Here is a 17590-nt window from a genome sequence, read left to right as displayed (position 1 = left end):
CTCACACTGTACTGATTTAAAGTTTCCAACTAGCAAAGTTCAAATAATGCCATGGAGCAACACGTTGGTGCAATGAAGCCTCCTTACAGGTCCAACACACAGGCATTGTCTGCATTGAGTTTATACATTCTCCTTGTGGCAGCATTGGTTTTCTTCAGGGATATCCAGTTTTCCTCCCACACTCTCAGAGATGTGCTGATGAGGCCATTCATCATATCCAAATTGTGCCTGTCTGAGAGTGAGAATGGGTGGTTGGCTTGGTTTGTCCTGTGATGGGCTGGCACCTTGCCCGGAGATGGTTTTGGTGTAGACACCAGCGCTCCACAACCCTAGATAATGGGGGTTTGAGAACATTATTTCATGTAATTACAGTTCAGCTTATAAATGTTATGTTTATGTACATTTCAAAGAAAAAAGTATCTTTTAATTAAAAATATAATTTTTGAAAGCAGAATGCATTTCTATAAATTCATTTTTTAAGTACTGTACATTCCACAGTCACATCATTCTCCTTCTGTAATTTTGTCCTGAGTAATTTCAGTGTATAACAGGGTTAGTGTTAGGAATCTGTTTATTTTATTAAAATTAATATGCTATTAGAAATTCACATTTTATTACTTTTGTTTTTCACATATTTGCTAAATTTAATGCTATGACAATGACATCAGCTAGCCAATTACTTTACCAGAAGTTTCTGGTAGGGAATTTGGTTTTGTAGTGCACACTGGTACTGCCATATTGTTTATAACAACAAGCTTATTGCTAGTCACGAATCATGACTTGTGAAAGTATCATCCTATACCTATGAAAGATGGTAGCATGCATAACTTGGTGTCCTGGTTTTGTGATTCCTTAAGCTAAGAAAATTGTACACATTTAGTAGATAAACAAGTGCTAAAGATATTATTAAGACTTGTACTTGCTTTTGTATTTGCTTTTTGTTTTTGTTTTTATACATTGGGATCTGGCAGTTGATTTAAATACATCCATGCAGAATTTTGGGCCTTTTCTAGGCCTAAGATCGTGTCTTTTTCTCAGCCTCTTTTTGGTTTAGTCATTTCCTGGTTTTCTCACCTTTACCTCCTGCCCATGTGCATGATGTGTCTTACAACTCATTTCTGACATTTAGTACTATCTTCTGGATTTTCCAAGTTTGTCCAATTGCCTCCTGTTGTCCTTCATAAGAACATAAGAAGTTTGGCAAATAAGAGGAGACAATTCTGTCCATCAATATTGTGAAATGAATTGGTTAACTTGGCTAACATTAAACTGGCCCCATTTCAGTGAAAGTTAGTAGGCATGTAAGTGGGCCACACAACTTATTAATTCTTCTCCGGTCTTGTATCTACACCTACTTGGATAGGCACCATGCCTCTTTGCCCCTAAACCACCCCCTTAATCCTTTCTGCTGCTAATTTTTTGGGGTCAGAATGTAATCCACTCACTTTCAATGCATTCACAATTCACTACTGGAATCCATCAAGGTGTCTCTGGCATTTACCATAGAAGGACTGAAGTCTAATGGTATGAACAGAATAATCATTTGGATTTTTCTAAACTGCTGGAGTTTTCCTTTTTCTGTCCTTCCTGGCCATCTGGTCAAAGCATATCAAACCAGACATTGACATTTGTCATTGTAACCATCAAAGTCTTCCAAACTACCTTAATTCATTTTTTTAATCATTAGTGGTTCTCCCATTTCTACCATATATACAGTATATTTATACTGTATATGTAGTATATGTTTTCTATCTTTTATCTGGTTTTGTAATTGCAATTTTACTTTTACTATTTGCAAAACACTTCAAGCTACAGTTTTGCCTGACAATGTGCTATAGAAATAATTGTGATTGTTGTTGACTGCCAACTGAGTAGGCGGCATACACGTAAAATTGCACTCGGTCTCTGAGGAAAGGTTGAATGCAGAGTTATTACTGAATGTGTTTAACAATCACAGCCAGAGAAAGGTGACCCTGTGATTCATGATACAAGTGCCAACTGTATAGCACTGACCTGGGAACCTGTAAGTTATAAGATCTACACTTGCCCAAAGCCTTCCTGAGAACGGGAGAGATATCACGAATAATCAATAGCCATTTTTTGCCTGATTCTGTTGTGGCAGATGTCTGGGACCCATGCCCGACCAGGATGCCGCTGTAACACTGGATTATTGAGGGGCAGTCATGGGATGCACACTACGTTCCCCGGAACACTTGTTGGGAGCCCACCCGGGTTGCATCAGGGCCAATACTTTGGAACGGCAGAGCTCATTCCTGTTGGGCTCCGTGGCCACCGCTAGGGGGAGCTGCATGGCCTAACGAGCACGTCTGGGCGGGAATGCAGCCACACCTGGAAGTGCAGCCGGAAGTAGGTCAACAAGCACCTGCAGCACTTCCGGGTAGGCTATAAAAGAGGACTACAGTCACTACTCTGGGTGCCAGAGTTGGGAGGAGGAGGAGGAGGAGGACAAAGCTGCCTTGGAGTAGTGAAGGAGAAAGAAGAGTGTTTTGTGGTGTGGTTTTTCTTTTCTTTGGGGGTTTTGAGGACTGTGTTGGGCCTGTGGAACACGGGAAAGACGTGCCTCACACTGAAGAAAAATTAAAAACCTTTTTGTTTATTTTTATTTGTGCCTCTGTTGTCTGTCTGTCATGTCGGGTATATAACATCATTACCATACTGTCTAGCCAGTGCATTTCATGAACTCTGTTATGCCTCCTTCCAATGAAGTGCTACCCCCCACCTCCAGAGGCTGTTTCCTTTGCAGTGGTGTAGTCCATCAGAATCTGCTTCATACATGACTTTCACTTATTGGTCTCTAAACTATCCTGTAATCTTCACCCTGCAATGGCTTTACATTCTATTGCTTCTTTGGCGTTCCAGAACTCTTAAAAGTGATTTGCCAATGTGCAGAACATTTCTGGACCAACACAGTGACAGTCCATCACATAATTACTTTGTATGATATAAACAGTTTACTGTTGTCACAGACGGCTGGGGTTCTTACCCGGCTGGAACGCCTAGAAGGTCCGGAAGGTGGCAGCAAAAGCTTCCGGGTCAGGAGGACACAACCGCCCTGGAGCAGGAGAGGACCACGGGAGAGGAGGAGAGACTTTCCAACTCGTTGGGACCCGTGGCCACATTACTTCTGCCACACTTGGCAAGATGGCGGAGGAAACTGCCAGGGACGCCCGGAGTGCTTCTGGGGCAAAGGGCAGCACTTCCGCCACACCAGGAAGTGCTGCCGGAAGATCGTCATCAGCCACCGGGAGCACATCTGGGTGGGAATAAAAGGCGCCGCCTCCCAGCAAACTGGGAGCTAGAGTCGGGAGTGGGAGCAGGACGAAGCTCCCAGGAGAAGAGTAGAGGCGGCTAAAGACTGAGAAAAGAAGGTTCATTGGGGAGATTTATTTCTGTTTGCATTGTGTCGTGTTTCGGGACTGTGTTTATTTGTGAATGAATAAACGTGTGACTTTTATAAAGATGTGGTCTCAGACTGGTGGTGTCCGGGCAAGTCTCACAATGGCGCCCGAACAGGGACCTTCTGCCTGTTCCAAGGCAGAGGACCCCAAAAATAAATTTTTTGTGAGCTGCCCGGTACCCCAGTCGGCAACACACACGTCCTGCAGGGAGACGGTCCGCACACGCACATCGGATGTCCCGCGAATCGCCCAGTGGCCGTCGGAGATTGTCCAGAGGGCTGTCTTCCACCCAAGGGGACTGAGGAATGCCAGCCAAGGCCAAGGAGAAGGGGATTCCCCACAGGGACTGCAGTAGGCACAACCACTGACGGGTCCGGAGGAGGTTGCCTGGACTCATGTCACTGGACTGAGAGAAAGAAGGATTGTTGGGTGATTATTGCTGTTTGCATTGTGTGGTGTTTCGGAACTGTGTTTATTTGTGAATGAATAAACGTGTGACTTTTATAAAGATGTGGTCTCAGACTGGTGGTGTCCGGGCAAGTCTCACACTGTATATACATAAATTGGCTGTGTTATGAAGTGGCACCTGTCTGAGGCCTAGTTCCTCCAGCCTTGCACCTAATGCTACAATACTCTTGTCAAAATTATCCTGAAAAAGACTAGACAGTGTTGACAATGAATACATAAATGAATTTATCTATATTCAGATTAAAAAAAGTATCAACAGTAAATTGAACATAAACACTTGAATGTTCTACGTTGACAAACAGTACCTGATCTACAGTGACTGTGTTCTGTAATTGTAAGTGGAAAAATGGCAACATCCCTCATGTTTATCTTTAATGGTACAAGTATTCCTCTACCTTTTAAAGTATTTAAACATCCCACAAACAATATTGTTCCCCCAGGTCTAGTACATAAAGCTTATGCTAAGCATGTCATAAAGCATTAAGTGCCTTACTTAATTTCACACCACCCTTGACCTTCCTTTAAGAAAATGTTCAGGTTCTTCCAGTTTGGAAGGGAACAATTTTTGAACTGCTCTGCATCTGATTTCTTCTCTTGTCAATGGTACCCCTACATGGAGCACTGACCCTCACTTTCTAAAGTCACATGGTGTAAGTTATACGTTTCCGAAGAGGTTTCCATATTCAGAGTGAAATAAAACAGCTTTATGATGAGGTGAAAAGAAGGAGGTTGTCACTGTGTTTAGTTCCACTGTCTTTGCAGTTTCAGGAGTCTCCATTTGAATCCTGGCAGGTCACAGTCTCTGCTGAGTTTGCACATTCTCCCATGCCTAAGTGAGTTTTTATTCAGCTACTATTCATCTCCTTCCATGTTCAAATAATGTCTGTGTTGTTTTAACATGTGAAGTTTACAGTAGAATGCAGTGGTTTGTGGTACCAAAGTGGATTACATAAAATCAGAAATGGATGGATGAATAGATGGAGGGGTTGATTATATATGTAAGATTTATGGTATGAGTGTCTCTAAATCAATTACGTGAATATCCATGTAGAATGCAAATCACTATGAACTAATCCAAGCTGACATTGAAAAACAGATGCAATCTATAGGCCAGTACTGTTAAGTATCAGTTTTTTTATTTCTAATGAAATATAGTAAGTAGACTTAGAGTGCATTAAAGAAAATACCAACAAATAGGAAATTATAATAAATTGTTTTTCTGCTGAGCAACAGGAGGCATCATTACCCCATGCAGTGTGTCCCTGACTAGTGTGTACTGCATTTCACTGTGATTTTAGGTATACTACTTTATATCATTTTCAGGGAACAGCTCTACAGTAGAACAGAAAAATCATCAAAGGATTTTTAAAAATGTATTAAGGCTGCACAATTCATGTCTCCAGTACATAAATGGTTTGACTGATTCTCATTTTTCTTTTTGTCACACTGTTCTGAAGTTTTCATGTTGCCATGACACCATCTGCTCATAATCTTAAATAAGTAATCTACTGAAGCTGTGTTAATATATAATGGTGACATGCAATGTCAGAAATGAGGAGGTAAAAAGGCTACCAGTGAATCTGGACATCAAATTATTGGTGCCAAGGCTATGGTGTGCCAGTCATAGCAGCTTCTAGGGAGACAAAACTAAAAATCACATGTGCAGTTTAAAGTTAGCAATTTTCCAGATATTGTATATGAAACATGCATTTGATTTTTCATTTATTTTTATAGTTGTTGGATTTTTTTTTTAGATTTAGTATTAGTCAGTATTTTCTACCAAAGCAATTTAATAAAAGTGCTGTGTTACAATTAAAATTTGCAAGGTAGTTGGCGCTTCACATTTTGAAGGTGCTACAATCTATTCCTAGCCTGGTCGTTGTCTGATGGAGTAGGGAAGTTCTCCCCATGCCCATATACTGTATCTCTCCCATAAATGCTTCTGTTTGCTTACACATCCAAAGATTTGATCTTAGCTGAACACACTGGGCCTGAGTGAGAAGTGTGCACGTGTGTGTGTGATGGGCTTGTATCCTGTTTAATGCTGTTGCTCACTTTGTGCACAGTTCAGTTTCAGTTCTCCAAAACTATGTGCAGCAGAATCAGGAAGTTGATAAAAAGAGCTTTTCCATTTTAAGCCATTGCAGGACTGGCAGCAGAGAAAAATCTGAGATTCTGAGGGGGCTGTTGAAATGGAGTCCTTGTTATTCTGTATTTACTTTAAGTCCCAATAAACAGTGAAGTAATAATAAATACTCAGTACTGAAATGTAATGTTTAATTAATCAATATTCATTATTTTACATTTTTATTAATCTCTGCTCAAACAAAATGTACCTGTAATATGTTTAACTTCCTCCTTCAGCTACCCTAACAGAATTATAGATGTTCAATACACCTTATTTATACATTTTAATACAAGATAGACATCGTATACTGTATGTGCAAAGCTCTTGTAATCAGGAAGTAAGTTCAGTTTTCTTACTCAGTGATCATTGCTGCCATCTAAATGTCACCAATGATAAAAGAAGTCTATCTACCTTTTCAGTTAAAATGTTAGGTGATCACCAACAAGGTGTTTGACTCCAGTAGCAAATGTCTTTGCAACACTAATGTGGACAGTTGCAGTCTATTGCTGTTGCATGTTTTGTTTTATGCTTTCAATTTTTTCTGTTGTTTATTTTACAAATGTTTGACATGACTTTAACAGTGTTTATAGTACATGAAAAAGAGTGTCAATTTTCATTGAGCACAAAAATTTATGAGTAGTTTGTTTTGTTATGATGATAAGATCTCCTCTTTGCCGTGTTGATATTTATTCTAGTTAAGGTCTAAGAAACCAGGTGATTTAGCAAATACTGGTGGATTAGTTTTGTATTGTCTTATAATTATTTTATATATTTTTTTGATTACATTATCTCTATTCTGAGAACATTGCAGATGTTATCTGTGCTGAACACCATAAGGCACAACAGGTGCTCAGAGTTTAATTTGAGCCAGAAAATACCAGGAGAAGGAGCAGATTCATTGTCAAGGGAAAGCCACAGTCTAAGTAATCAGATGAAGCCATTAAAACTGAAACCAGAGCCAAAACACTAAGCAAGAATCAAAGTTAAAAAAAATGTTGCCAAAAATCTTGTAACTAAGTAAATTGAACTTTCTCTAACTAACACTACAAGGTTTGTCACTGTTTTAAGTGAATCTAATACTTGGATTATTCACATCTGTGTGATGTGATTGGCAATAAGCTTAGCAGCTGTGAACAACATGGCCATGGTCACAAAATAGACGCGACCATACCAAGAAACAAATGCCAGAATTATGATTTCATAAATAAGACAAAATAAATGTAGAAGTAGCCCGAAAATGAAGTGACTAACAGAAGTCATAAACATAAATTCATCACATCATCAAGTGATCATCAAGGTTCCTTAAAAAACAAACAAGAAATAAGAGTTTAGTAATTTTTAGTCTTTAAGCACATTAGAAAATTTGAACAAAACAGACAAGTAAAAAATGAATGCAGAACAATCGTTAAGCACTGGTGCTGGAAAATAATAAAGATCTCTGTCATTTAAACAAAAAAAATATTTTGATATATGTCTATATATATAAAATCCATCTTTTCACGAGTGAACTACTTAACGGATTTAGATCGGATTTGTTTTTCTATAATTTGCTTGAACACTTCTCTCATTAAGCATAGTATCATAGTTCGCTTGCAGGAGTGATTAAATCGTGTCAATCTGAGACAGAGGCTGTGGGTTGCGGGGAGGATGAATGTGACGTCAGGAGTGGTGAGCCAGATGAGGCCCTCCTCACTCACGTGCCAGCCTCTGTTCAAATCTCTCTACCTCTGGCCACGTTTTAGAGTGGACCTTGCCTCCGCATAGCTAGCGATACCTTTAAAGTTTGTCCTGTTTCACTACTATGCGGCTACTATCAGATAAAATACAAGTAATATTTTAATAGAAATAAAGTGAGTGATTTGCAGCAGACATGGAATGTGCTTGATATAATGATAATTAATGTAGTCGAAGCTTTGAAACTTCTAAAATATTTCCAAAAGGTCATACAAAAGGACACTTTACCATTGGGAATTAACAAAGCATTTCCAGTTAAATAAGCACTGCCTCCTTTGCCTCTATTATGCTTGTATTCTTTGAGGCAGGGATTCCAGAAGTGCTGGAAACATTGCTTAGAGAGCTTGGTCCATGCTGACTTCAAAGCAGCACTCAGTTTCTGCAGATTGTTTGGCCCACACCTTCAAGCTATGAATTTTCTATTTCACCACATTCCTAAGATGCTGTGTTCGAGTGAGGTGTGGGAACTGTGCAGGCCATTGGGGTAAAAATGAAGTTGCTGTTAAGTTTGGAGAATCAGCCTGAAATGACATCAGTGATATTCAACATCGTTCACAAAGTATCTATTTGAGAAATGGTAGACTTTGTCCATTAAAGGATGCGTATGGTCAGCTGCAATGCCTAAGTAAGCTATGGTATTCAAACCTGTATGAATTAGTGCCAGGGAAACATTCACCAAACCCTTACAGCACTACCAGCGGTCTTTACCATTGAAACCTGGCAGGATCGATCCTTGGAGTCATGCTGATTACACCAAATTCTGTGTCACAGCAGAAACTGAGATTCGCCTGACTGAGTGACATTTTTCCAGTCTTCAGTCACCTACTTTTAGTGATCACATGCTCACGGTAGCCTTATCCTCCTGTATTTAGAAGTGGAGCTTGGTGTGGTCTTCTGCCACTGTAACTTATTTGCTTCAAGTTTCTATTGTATTGTCATTTTAGAGATGGCCTTTCGCCCACTACTTATGTAAAGAGATGTTTTTTGTGTATTTTTGGAATTTATTGAACCTTGAGCAATTTTTCTGTTTTTGCCCAAAGATCAGCCTCTCACAGATGTTTTTTGTTTATTGCACCATTTTTTGTATGTGAAAATCATAGATGGGCAGTAGAGAATATTGGATCTTTCCCCCACACCACTGTCTATGCTGCTTATATCATGTATCTTGTCCATTCTAATGTTTGGTCCAACAACAGTTAATCATATAGGCCTCTGCATGCTATATACAGTACATAGACCTGTAGCAACTTGATTGCCTATTTTTGTTAACCAGAGTACCCAGAGAAAACTAACATGAACACCGAAGGACATGCATATGTCAGACAGATGCAGTAGAGACTAAGCTTAGATCTGAACCCAGGTCTCTGGGACTGTGAAGAGGCAGTGCTAACCACCATAACACAATTCCATCAGCAACTACTAGTCTAGCGTTATTGCTACTGACTATAAAATAATTGCAGAACGTTGGATGTCCATTGGGATACATTGAAGAAAACTGTAGAAAAGTCACAAAAATTCATGCTCTACTTGTCTTAGTTTAAAATTACAATTTCCCTGCAGTTCTAAGTAATTTGATTTTTGCTGTATGATTTGATTGTCATTCACACTTGACCTTGCTGTGCTTTTAAGTAGAATGAATTGCTTAGTTTGTTCCTCCCTGGAGGAACTCTGCTCGTGTGGCACAAAGGATTTCAAGAGAATTTTGTATATGTTAAAAAAGCATGGATGAAAATGAAATGGAGTGAAATGACCTGTTGGCCCAAGCAGTGCTATAAAAGTTTAAGAAACGTACTCTGATCTATCATTTATGGAAGTGTGACATTTTGTCACTTCACATGCTATGATGTGAAGAGGAAAGAAATCCTCTGCTGATGAGTATTTGGTTTGAAGTGATGAAAAAAAAAAGTTGATCCTTACGGATAGCGTTCTTCTGAAGGATATTTTCCAAAGGGCCTGAACTTCAAAGAATTCCAAGTTCTTTTGTTAACTCGTTGAATTTTTTATGCTCTTTTATACTCGTCTTGAATTGTGCCAGCAGAGGGCGCTGTATTTTAGTGAACTGGCACAGAGTCACAATCTTTACTGGGTGCCTAATAAAATACAAACACCAATGGTATAATGTCCAAAGTACTGATTTGCCTTTTTTCACCTCCTTGAAGCCAGTGGCTCTTGTTTAGTTTTAAAATGCTCAACACAATGTGGGTAACTAAATAAAATTAAGCATAGACCACCCTCCCATTTTATATTGCTATTAAGCCCATCCATTGTTACAGAAATGCCTTAACAGAAAAAATTAGGATTGCACTATAAAAAGAAGAGGGACAAGTTAAATAAATTAGATATTAGTTTTTGTTTCAGTATTTGAAGGTTTAACCATTATACTTTTGGCGGTCCACAGCAAAGTAAGTCTACAGGACATCCAGACACTAATTTGTGAAAGAGACTCATTTTAAGATTTAGACCATTGTCATCCTCATCAAAATGGTGAACTTTTTTTTTTTTTTACTTAAGAACATGCATCTCATATACTGTCTCAAATCTGAAAAGAGCTCAAATTAATAAATTAAACTCCCTTATCCACACAGGGCATACTGTATGTCTTAGTCAGATTTCTTTTAGATTCTCTTTATTTTTCATCTTTACTCTTTCTGTATCCCACAGTTTTTATTTCCATATTGGGTCCTTTCTGAGTCTTCAGTATACATTACATCCCTTTTAAATCCTTTTTTTCCACCCTTAAAGATTCCTGGAGTAATCACTGAGGTGTAGCTCTAACCTGCTCAACAAATTTAGACAATTCTGGACATCTCTTACACTCTCTGCTAGGCAGAAAACCAGAAGGGCTGGTCCTCTAGTCTCTTTTCAGACCCTCCTTGGGTAGGTTTGGCCCACCTGTAGGTCCACTCTGGTTCTTATTCTTTTTGATACACTCCGAGTCCTGTCCTGAAAAAAGAGATGAACAGGTCTGGAGGCATCTTAAGTTTTCCTTGCTCCTCTCACTGGTTTCCTCCTGTACAATCGGCACAAGTTGACATCCAGCTTAAAAAGGGATAAGTGTCTGTGTGCCAATAATATCAAACTGTAAAGCCACAGCACACTAGGTCACTGCAGCTCTACACTAGTGTTTTCACAGCAGAGTTTAAGGTTAGGGATTAGTGTGGTTACCATTGTAGTATAAACATTTAAGACTAGGGCGACTTAAATTTAGGGGTGAGTTTATTAGTGTGTACTATAGACGTGTGGTGATTTCACTTCCACCATGAAACTATTGGTATAAAACTGCTGGTGTAGACTTGCGGTGTGGCAGCAGTTGGATGCTTCTCCTGTATGTCTGTCTTACTGCTATTTCTCTGTCTTTTCAAAAGATGGCACATCACAAACATATTTAGTAATAAACTGCATTGCATTTGTCATTCCAATAGATGGCGTATCACAAACATTAACAAAGCTTTTATGAATCCAATTCCAAACGGTATATAACAGAGACATATGCATTGTATGGTGCATGGACAAAATTAACATTGAAGTCCACATTGATTACCTCAGTCTGTCTTAAATGGGTAGTCTGTTAATGACAAAACTCTGGGTGTAAATGGAAACAAGCTAAAACAATTTTACAGTGTTAATGTCTAAAGATTTCAGAAACAAAAAAGAAGAAAGTGTAAGAGCATTACAGAATCATCAGGGTGCTCTTCATATGTGGCACCGAACAAAGAAAAGAAGCAACCTGTACATCATTACCAGGTAAAGTTTGTTGTGCAACATTCAGGAATCTATGTGAGCATGTGCGTTACTAGTAAATGTGCCACACGATGCAACAGTGCTGTCCAATGGAAACAGTAATCAAATTAATTCACTCACATCTAATATATATGAAAATGCTAAGGTTTGTGTGCGTGTCCGGTCTCTCAGAGCAATCTGATTGGTCAGTTTGGCTTGATGATGTGATCAAAAGAGGAAGTGTGAAACACATAAGGAGGAGTAAAGGCATAGGAGGCATGCTGAGAGATGGCTTCAAATTCTGATGTATAAAAGTAGACAGGAGGCAAGCAAAGCACTTTGAAAGCACAGAGTCCGAAAAGCAGGCTTTATGGTAGCATGCCCTTGAGAAGGAGTGCCTGCCAACAGATGCTCAGACACACGAGGATACCAAGGAAAGGCACTGAAGATACACATAGGGTTAGAGATACCAAATATTTTTATATGTAATCTATTACCTGTCAGTTTACATGGCTAGTAAAGCTACATATATGCAGCAAGGTGATTGTGCATTACATTTCCACTTAGTGTGCTATTGTCTGGTTTAATGGATGAAGCACAGACATAATACTATTGATTTTTCATCTTGGTCAGAGTTAAAACCCACAAAACTTTAGGAAATTCAGATGAGAGACCAGACCACCATGACCCACTAGCAATAGTACTGAATCGGGCAAAAAATAGACAGGAGAGACTCAGATATTTAAATACTGAACTTGGCTTGTTAAAATAGGTCTGTCCGTTTGGAATATTTGAAAAGTGAGTAATAAGCTGAGGATGAGCATTTTTACAATGTCAGCTAGAAAGAACAGTTTTTTGAAGTACTGAACAGAGAACTGACCTTTTGAACTGTCATTTTTATTTTTAAATCCTTTGTCAAATACAGCACAGGAAGCTGATCTTTTGAGCTGTTACATTCTGAGATAACTAACAGAATATTTACTAATATTTACTCAAAACAATGAAATTAAATAATATTAAGTATTAAGCATAGGTAAAAATACATTTCCAAAGAAAAATTACACCATCTCAGAAGGGGAAGTCTGGGGTGAGACAAACATTAACCAAGAGGTAGGAGGGTCTGTGCACAAACATTTCTTATATAAACAAAATGAGATTTGCAATTAAAGGTGGTCATGTTGAAGATAAGATAGAGAGGAATGTCTTAATCAATGCAATTATTTGCTGAAACTGGTGTAAGAATATTATTTTTAATATTGCTTATATTTTGTATTAAATCCTTTATTTTTTTAATAAATAAGCTAGAAATTATTTTAATATTACTTTGGTCTACATTCTTACCCTTTTCTCATAGGTTCAGGTGGAGGGTGTTAGGGCTAAGCAGGGTTAGGGATATTAAATACAGCTATAGGAAACAATGATCTGCAACAGATAATCAGACCTCCTAAAGTCTCAACACTCAGTACTAGATTCAGATATCTGGAACTGAAGGGTGAACCTTAAAGGCTCTTCATTCACTATTGCCTCCAAGTCTTTAAACCTTAGTCTAGTGAGAAGTCAAGCAAAATGACACCTCTTATTGGCTAACTAAAAAGATTACAATATGCAAGCTTTCGAGGTAACTCAGGCCCCTTCTTCAGGCAAGATGTAATCAATTACAAAATCAGGATTACATCTTGCCTGAAGAAGGGGCCTGAGTTGCCTCGAAAGCTTGCATATTGTAATCTTTTTAGTTAGCCAATAAAAGGTGTCATTTTGCTTGACTTCTCACTACATTCATAATGACTAACACGGTACAACACCCTAGTACCCTTAGTCTAGGAAAGAGAGATGAATAATGTAGGTATCCCTCCAGGCCTGGATCTAAGCAACTTTAAGTGAAGGAAAAAGCAAACATTCTCATATGAATGTTATGCTGACGATACTTATCTGAACCTGTCCTTCCCTCCAGAGGACAACACCATCAGTGGTAGAATCTCGGCTTGTCTCACTAGTATATCAATTTGGATGAAGTTACACTACCTCCAGATAAACCTTTACGAGACAGAGTTCCTTGTTATCCTTGCCAGCCTGTCTTTTCAAACGCTTGTTTCCCTATCTATGCTTGGCTCATTATCACTAACACCCACCAAGTCAGTACACAACCTGGGGTGATGATCGATGACCAGCTGTCTTTCACCGACTGCACTGCAACCGTCTCTCATTCATGCAGATTTGCTTTGTACAATGCCTGCAAGATCAGGTCATACTGACATGAATATGCAGCACAAACTTTAGCTCAGGCATGTCATGACTGTTACAACTCCTTGCTGGTAGGAGGGCCTGCATGTGCTACCAGTCCACCACTAATGATTCAAAAGGTCACTACTCTTTTTAATTCACTGCAATGGCTCCCTGTAACAGCATTCATTAAATTTAAATTCTTCAAGCTTGCTTACAGAGTAGTCAATGGATCAGCACTTATATATATGGAGGCACTCCTAAGTTAATCTGCCCACCTTTTTCTGAAACACTGAGTCCCTCACTGTGTTATCTGTGTCTAATTGATAATGACTTTGAGTGCTAGGTTCTTAATACTGCAGCTAAGTTTTGTATTGCTCTGTTTTGGTTCTTTGATTGTGATGATAAATTTTGTAACATTTTTCAGTAACACTTGTCTTTAATTTAAATAGTCCCCCAGACTGATGTTTACTTGATTATGTTCAGCTCTTTTATAAGATGCTTTAAGGAAATGTACATTTTTAAAATGAGCTAGTCCATCAGTAGGACCACAGACCCATTCATACTAGACATGTGGAACATGACTTGCCTTAAGAAAGCACTCTATCATCTCACCCCACAACCCAGCAGTTTACTCCACCATCCAGTAAGTGAGTGTTTACCTGTGGGCCATTAAACCGTTTACTTCCATTGAAATACCAACTTGTTGCACCACTCCGCTATGTGTTCAGGTACTCCATCAACAGTGTGCATGGCTGAGTCATTGTTGCTGCCCCCTGTAGCTTGGTTTACACGCTTGTGCTCTGGTAATGCCTTAAGATGTTTTGGTGCACCTTGACGACTGCTAAATGTGTCCCTGTATAAACCTAAAGCTGCATTGTGGTGGTTATTGATGACATCCATTAATATTTCAGTCACAGCCAAAGGCACAGTGCACATCAAATGTGAAGAGAAATGACAATCAAAAGGCATCTATTTATTCTTCTACCTTCTGTACATTTACTTTATTATTGATAGAGGAAGCTATCCTAGCAACAAAGAGCACTGTGAAGAAATCAGCCATAAATGAGAAGTCAGTCAATCACATTATAAAGTGTTAGATATAGGTGGAGTTGTCTGTCTTCAATTGGTATAGCATTTTACACCTTTCTTATATTTTCAAAGACACCAACTCTTCAGAGGTTGAAAGCTGTAGGATTTATTTTATGAGATAACGGGGTCCTTAAAGATATTTTATCAACATGCAACAGGCAGCCTTTTCAAAACTTGCCTCTGATAAATGAAAGTAAGGTGATATTTTCCTAGGTTCACTCAGAATCTGTGACATCAGCCTTTAAGGAGCAGCATTTGCCAGCAAGACTTTGCCATTTGCCGACTAGAAGCAGTTCTGAAGAGAAAGAATATAGCTTCCCTTATACTATAGCAAATAAGCACCTATAGACAGTCATAAGATGCAACTCACCTTGCCTTATTTTCCTCACATTTACATGGGAAGATCACATTTATAGTCCTTCAAGCACCTGCTCATGAATGGATGCTCCTTCTGATTTCCTCTCCAACATGTAGCTGGTACCCTCTCCTGACTCTCCAGGCTCTTGTAGTGAGATGTTTATCTCCATGTATTATTGCAAGAAGAGAATAGATAACCAGAAGATACAAAACCTGTGGTTAAACATAGTGAAGACCAGGAAAGGAGTCAAAGCCAGAATGATCAGAGAACCCAAGCAAATAAGACACAAGGGGAAACTAGAGAATCAAAAGTCTAGGCACACAAAGAGAATTCAAAAAACAAAATGATGATACCTAATTCTTTTCTTACTTGTTTAGAAACTACACTAAAATCTTTGTTTGTTTATTCAACCAAAGAATTCTAAAACATGGAAATGCTTTAAACTGTCAGCGTGACAATAGCGGTCACATGACTAATCTCCCATGTCGTCACTTTTATTTAAAAACTTTTGTAAAAACAATACTTGTCCTTTATTTCCCGCCCCGGGAGTGGTTAAATCTTTCTCGCAGGACGTATAACGCTGCTCATGTTGTGAAGGGGGGAGGCTGAACGCACGCTAAGGACATGTCGTCGGATCACCTAATGTCTTTCTGCTGCTGCTGGCATGCTGCGTGTTCTTTTTGTCACACTGCATGTCGATCATTCAAAAGTCTGTACTGCAGCTGTACTTTTGCCACTTTGCGTCTCTGCTGCTCATGTTGTGAAGGGGGGGAGGGGGAGGCTTAACATACGCTAAGGAGTTGCAGTCGGATCATCTGCTGGCTTGTTTCTGCTGGCGAGCTGCGTTTTCTGCTTGTCACGCTTTGCATCGATCATTTCAAAGCCTGTACAGCAGCTGTATTTTTGCCACTTCGCATCTGTATACATGGTTTGGGCAGCAGAAGAAACAGAGACCAAGGTAAAGAAATAAAATATGATTAACTTATCAAGGCCAAACCTGTGATCACAAAACCTGGGTTTTGAGGAACCAGACCCTATCCTGACAATGCCTGTCATGCTTGGTCAAAGGTGGGAATGGACCTGTGACAGAGCACTAGTCCATTTCTGGTCACACACACTCATATGGAGGAAATTTAAAGCTGCCAAATAACATGACACATATGTGTTTGTAATGCAGGAGAAAATCCCACATGGAGACTGTTAGAGCATACAAACTCCAAAGAAGAAGATGTGTTCAGGGTAAAGCTATGAAGCAGCAGCAATATTCACTGTGCCAACCCAGAAAAAAATAAGAAGGACAAAATTAAGATTTGATCTGTAATGCAAGGCCTCACAGGTATTGGTCAAAAACCCTCCAAAAACTTGGAATGTTTTTATAAAATACCCAAGGAACACCAACTGAAAGGGGGGCCACCATGCTTGAATATAAATGAATGAATAAAAGGGAGATTAATTAAATGCAGCATATAAAAAGAAGAAAATGAGAGAGAGGCCATTTCTAACACCTATACTCCAAATCAGTTTACCGCAAAAGAGAACAAAACAAAATACAAGGTAAACATACCACATGAAAGAAATGCATTTGGGAAAGAAGATCAGTTGATCACCAGACAATCTGTTTTCCCTCAGAGTTTCTTTTGAAACCTTGGAAGAAGTTTAATAAACATTAATGGATAATTTATTAGGATGTTGTGTACCTCATATGGGAACATACGGGTATGTAGCCCCCTGAGTTTAAACCCACTTTTTAATATTTTCAAATGAATACATCTTTTAAATGTAAAACATTATAATATCAGTTATTACCGAAGATGACATCCCAGCTACAAACATAAGGTTTATCTCCCAAAGTATCACTAAGGGTTAATTAAGGTTACTTAACATACTATGGTGTGTCTCATGTACCATAACAGAGTAATCCCAGTCAAACATATAATAGATTACGTTATCATTTACCAATTTTAGATTTAATTAAAAAAAACAAGCCAAATCCAGAGGTCCTGTGATTGGCATTTGCCTTGTATGTTCTTAGTTTTTTTAGTAAAACCTCTCACTGTTGACTGATGGACTTAAGAATATTTGGAAATGGCCCCATACCCCTCTTGAATGACGAGCAACAGCAATTGCTTCTGGGAAATTATACTCTTTCCCATAATGTTACCACAAACATGGCCACTTAAGACCAAACAGCCTCTGGTTCTGCTGTAATATGGAGTTGATAGCAGTTCCATATCATCAAGTATTCAAGTTGTGACGGGCGGCCACTGCCATTACCCGGCCGAGACGGTAACTTAATGGAAGAATCAGGGGAGAGAGCATTGGTGAAGCAGTACCTCCCCTGGTATGCTAGAGGGCAGCCCTCCTGGGTGGCTGTGGCACCACTGATTCCTGCAGGGCATGCTGGGACTTGGAGTTTGGTACAGCCCTGTTGGATTCGTGAGGGCCGCCAGT

The 17590-nt window shown here is 39.1% G+C and overlaps 1 protein-coding gene across 4 annotated transcripts in view; it reads left to right on the top strand.

Annotated features, from left to right (window-relative positions):
- The window catches only part of gucy1a2 (guanylate cyclase 1, soluble, alpha 2), a 325294-nt gene that overhangs the window by 42492 nt on the left and 265212 nt on the right, over window positions 1–17590 (top strand). The window lies entirely within an intron of this gene.

The sequence above is a fragment of the Polypterus senegalus genome, chromosome 2, assembly GCF_016835505.1.
Source record: "Polypterus senegalus isolate Bchr_013 chromosome 2, ASM1683550v1, whole genome shotgun sequence".
NCBI classification, from domain to species: Eukaryota; Metazoa; Chordata; class Cladistia; order Polypteriformes; family Polypteridae; genus Polypterus; species Polypterus senegalus.
The sequence above is the reverse complement of the archived record's forward strand: the minus strand, read 5'-3'. Positions and strand labels throughout refer to the sequence as shown.